The 5,374-nt window shown below is 46.1% G+C and overlaps 1 pseudogene; it reads left to right on the plus strand.

Moving 5' to 3' along the window:
* The first annotated feature begins 1,994 nt into the window (after window positions 1–1,994).
* LOC109744888 (uncharacterized) lies at window positions 1,995–4,619 on the plus strand (annotated as a pseudogene).
* Window positions 4,620–5,374: the final 755 nt, after the last annotated feature.

Consider the following 5,374-nt stretch of genomic DNA (forward strand, 5'->3'; position numbering starts at 1 on the left):
ATCGTTTTTAATACATGCTCAACATTTTTTCAATAGACATTTAACATTTTCCAAATGCTTGATTAACATTTTTCAAACAGTTGTTCAATATTTTTTCAAATGCTTGATTAGTATTTTTATATACATGATAAAACAAATTAATCATTTTTTAATACATTGTCAATGTTTTTTCTATACACATTTAACATTTTCAAATGCTTGATTGACATTTTTCAAATAATTGTTCAACATATTTTTGGAATACTTGATTAATATTTTTATATACATGATAAAAAAGATCATCCTTTTTTAATACATGGTCAACACTTTTCTATACACATTTAACATTTTTCAATTGCTGGATTAACATTTTTCAAATACTTGTTCAAATGCTTTCAAATGCTTGGTTAACATTTTTTTGAATACATGATCAATTTTGTTATACATTTTTCGTATATACGATACATTTTCTCTATACATATTTAATATTTTTCAAATGCTTGGTCAACTCAACTGTTTTTTATAGAGCATTTTTGTAACAGATATATTTAGAATATTTTAAAGTTTAGTCAAAAGTAAAACAAAAAACAAAAACAGAAAAAGGAGGTTGTAGCTGCCCCAACGCGAGGCTTCCCTTTGTCTGGCTTACAGCGAAAGATAGGGGTGCCCATTTCTTTTGTTTGTTTTTGTTTGGGCCGACCCATCTGGAGCTGCCCCAACGCGAGGCTTCCCTCTGTTTGGCTTACAGCGAGACATAGGGGCGCCTGTTTCTTTCGTTTGTTTTTGTTTTCTGGGCTGCTTTTGACATGTCCAACATTCTTTCAAAGATTCTACCCATTTTCTCATTCTTGTAAAAGTGCTTGTGCAGTGCAACGGGAGAAAAATAATAATACACATCTCTAACTCAATAATCATGACTCAAGACTCTAATTGTTCTACATTTCTTACTTGGTGCAACTTGTTATATGGGTCATGAGTGGGAACTTAGTTTCCGTCTTGGATATTCGTCCTTGGATTGTTGTTGCATATTCAGCTCCCCTTGCAGCTGCTACTGTTGTTTCCTTGATTTACCCTATTGGTCAAACTTAAACTTGGACCGTGGATTGACTTGAGGAAACTACAAGTCTTTTTTTGCAAAAAAGCAGAATGTTTTCTTTGGAGGGACTTAAATATGGACCGTGGGTTGATTTCAACAAAAGGCAGGAATTCTATGCAAAAATACGTGACAAACAGGCATGAAGTAGGTATAGCTAACAAATGGTCTAATGTTGGTTGTAATTTCTAAGGTATTTTTGAAATCATGAATATTTTGAATTTGGTAACATTTTTTTTGTAAATTCTTGTTTGTTTTGAATTTTATCTTCATACTATAAAATTCTAAACAATATAATTTGCAAACATTTTCATGTTTGCAAATATTTTTCGAATTCACCTTTCAAATACATTTTTATTTCTATTAGTAAGAATGAATGAATGAAACTTTTTGTTTGTACTCAGTGCAAAAAAATGTAGCTAGTTGCATGTCCTCCATTTCGCGCTAATATATATCTCGCCATTTCTTTTCTCTCCATTTCCCTTTTGTGTTTCATTGAAGAATATGTTTTTCCCGCTCAGCTGCAAGTCCACTACTAACTTGCAACTGGCCCAAACCCTTTTTTGTTAAGTTGTAAGTTCACCCTCGACTTGTAACTAGACTCAATGTTTCTTTTGGTATCCGAAATGACCCCAATCTTTTTTGCATCAAGTCCACCAAAAGCTTGCAACTGCATCGGTTTTTTTTGCCTCAGCTGCAAGTCGGCCATCACTCGCAATTAGGGGTTGACTTTTTTCCCGGTTGCAAGTCAACCGTCAGCTCGCAACTAGGTTTGACCATTTTTTTATCCGAGTCAAGTCAACCTTTGACACGCAATTGGGACCGTATTTTTTATCCCAACTGTCTACTACAATAAGTTTGACCCGGCTCCGGCAAGGGAGGGGCGATGAGGCCGCCGCACATTCGGCTAACTCCAGTGCTTATAGTCGTCGCTAGATGGTCTATGGACATGGATGTATTTTTTGTATTATTTATGTGTTCTTTGTACTGACATGTCATTAATAGATCAAAACTTTTCTTGCAAAAGAAAGGATTAAAATTTATACCTGTAAAAACAGGCACACATTTTACTAAATGGGTAAACTGATGAAATTCTTATTAAATCGGGTAATTGATGTTCCATGTGTCAAACTACGCTTACGGGTACCCCGCATAATAAAATAAATAAAAACTACGCGTACGGGTAAAAACTAAAATTGACTCGCTAAGACATGTGCCAAGAAGTAAACTTTATTCTAGTTCCGTGTGGCGCGGCGCCAGCGTTGCGACCAAGTGTTAAGTTCCGTGGGAGGCAAGTTGCACGATCTTTAGAAAATGAAGGTTCCGTGAGTGGCACGAATGCGTATGCTCCAAATCGCATCGCTTGAGTGTATTAAACCGTCAGCAGCTCGTTTTATGCTGCTCACTGACTCAGTATAGCAGACCCATTCGTGTCTCGAGGATTCATTCCCGTCAAGAAGTGCATCCGAGTTCCGGGTCAATGGCTGGCCGCCGGCGACGACAGCGCAGCAAAAACAAGCTCAAGGCAGCGTCGAGGAGCGACATCCCGTCAGGGCCGACGACTGTCCACCAAATCCCCGACCACCTCCTCGAGCTCGTGCTCCTCCGTCGCCCTCGTCCGAGCCGCCTTCACCTGCAAGCGCTGGCGCCGCCACGTCGCGGACACCGCATTCCTGGCCCGGTTCCGTTCCCTCCACGCAGCCCACGTCGCCGGTCACTACCACGTCGTCGACCGGCCCTACCGCGAGAAGCTGCCGCCCGACGGGAACAACCAGGTGTTCGTGCCAGACCCCTCGGCTGCCGACGCCATCGACAGACGCCACTTCTCCCTCGATTTCCTCCCGGAATGCGATGGCTCCTCGTCCTGGGAGCTCGCCGACAGCCGCGGCAGGAGAGGTGTGATTCTGGACCATGGTCCACCCGCACCCACGCTCGGTGCCGTCCGATTAATACTACTTCCATGGAATACGAGCCAGCTTATCACTCAAACTTTAAAGATTAAGCTAATTCTAGAACAGTACGGGGACCATAGATATGCCATTTCTTTTCTGAATCTACGTGGGCCCAAGCAGTACCCCAATGCTGATTTCCCTCCTGGTTGTCCCATGCAAATAAACCAATTAGTATATTTTTGGATATTTATTTGTAGAATAGCTACGGTGCACGTATGGTACATCGATGTTTGTATCTGTGTTCATGTTATTTTTTCATGCAAAAAGATACTTTTGTGTTCTTAGAAGAAAAACCTCTTGTGCTTTTAAAAAAAAGAAAGATTTCACGTGCTTTCACATAACTATCTCTATCATGTTGTTGCTATGATTTTATTTTTAAGAAATTACTCAAAAGATATAGATGACCCAAATAACCATGTTGATGTACAGACATGTAAAAAATGAATATGCGCATAACGAGGCAATACAAAATGTTGAACAGTGAGAAAACTAGTACATGCACCGATGCAAAGTTTTTATTTTATTCTCTATGGCACTTGCCATGCAGTATGTTTATTAGCAACACTAGGGCTGTTAAACCGTAGTTGATGATTCTTGCCATAAAATATGATAGACGTTAGGCTCAAATCCTTAAAAATGATGTACGGCATCTGAGTATAGGTGCGGCCGAACCATGGTCCCAAGCAACATTACTGCCGCGGCAGCCTCCTTCTCTTTTACAGGACGAGAACAAACTGGACGGGGCGGCTTCGCTTCCCGGACCTCGTCGTCTGCGAGCCGCTCTCGCGGCGGTACCAGGGGATCGCCTACCCGCCGGCGATGCGTCTCCACCTGTGCTTCGGCGCGTTCCTGCTCGGCGGCGGCGCCGTCGACGAGACGGGTGGCTGCATCGGCATGTCAAACTTCCGGGTGATCGTCGCGGTCTACGAATACGTCGCGCATGCCCGTGCCGCACCCCGGGCCTGCGTGTTCTCCTCGGGCGCCGACGGCGGTTGGAGCTTGGGGCAGCGCGCGGCCGGCAGCGGCGGCGTCCCCTCTCGTGGTTTGGCTTAATCACTTTCGTAGGGCGGACGCGCTGGTCGCTCTACTGGTCGATGGAGCGCGACGGCGTCGTGCTCTCTCTCGACGAGTCCACCCTGGAGTTCTCGCTCGTCATGTTCCCGGATGCTGTCGTGGGGTGGCGGGACGAGTTGTCAACCTTCTGGGTCATCGGCGGCGAAGACGGCGCGGTGCGCGTCGTCCGCGTGATCAACAGAGACCTGACGGTCTTTGCGCAGCTTCAGGGCGGCGGCGAGTGGGTGACGGAGAAGGTCGTGAGGCTGCGGCCAGCCCACATTGTGGCGGCCAATGAGAGGTACGTCCTCTTGACGCCGAGGGGGGAGACCTGCCTTTTCTCCGTCGAGCTCGACACGCTGCAGGCGGAGAGCACGCACGAGAGGAACAGGTACGCGGGAGCGGCGTACCCGTACGACCTGCCCTGGCCACCGGTCCTGCAGGCTTGCTGTGCTGCCGATGACCGGCGCTGAAGGAGATGCCGCTGATGTATTTATGCACGTATATGTGGAAGTTGCTAGCTGTACTTTTTTTTATGGTAATACGTGTCTCGTTCTTTATATTATCATTTATAGTTACGTAAGAACCGACATGACAAAACGGAAAGGACAGCATAACATCTCTGAGCTTCACATCAACGCACACGTCACCTGCCTCCGGCACCACCATAACAGACACCGAAGAAAAGAATGACGGATCACCTCCTCACCCGAGCTCGACACGGCTCCATCGCTGATATGCAGCTTTGCGGACCTCCAAGGTGGCTCACCAAAAGTGAAGCCATTGCCGTTGAACGAATCAGACCGGGGCAACACCCCGGACACGCCATCGAACTCCAGATCTGGCACCCTACCACGACTAAGACGCCGAACGAGAAAACCATACCTGCGATCCACGAACCACGAACCCAGCACACGTTCCGTCTTCCAGATGTCGTCGATGCAGGCTATAATCTGCATCCGCTCTTGGACTACCTTCCAAGTTCCAAGCCGACGCTGGAGCAAACGTCGTCGCAACGGCGGAGCCCGAGGACACAGGTCCACCACGAGGATGCCACCGCCGCCACGCCATCCTTACTCGAACTGACTGGTTTTCAAATTCACCCCCAACCATTGGACCGAAGGCCTTGTCAGGGATAGATCCGAAGAATCTTTATTCAACGCCGTCATCGTCGCCGCCGAAGCCAAGACGATGAACAGTCTAAAAACCTAGACTAAGAGAGAGTAAAACAATCCACACGCGTGGATCAGGCGAACCCCCTCACCACCAACGACCGAGGTCACCGGCGAAGGAGAGT

The sequence above is a fragment of the Aegilops tauschii genome, chromosome 5, assembly GCF_002575655.3.
Source record: "Aegilops tauschii subsp. strangulata cultivar AL8/78 chromosome 5, Aet v6.0, whole genome shotgun sequence".
NCBI lineage: Eukaryota > Viridiplantae > Streptophyta > Magnoliopsida > Poales > Poaceae > Aegilops > Aegilops tauschii.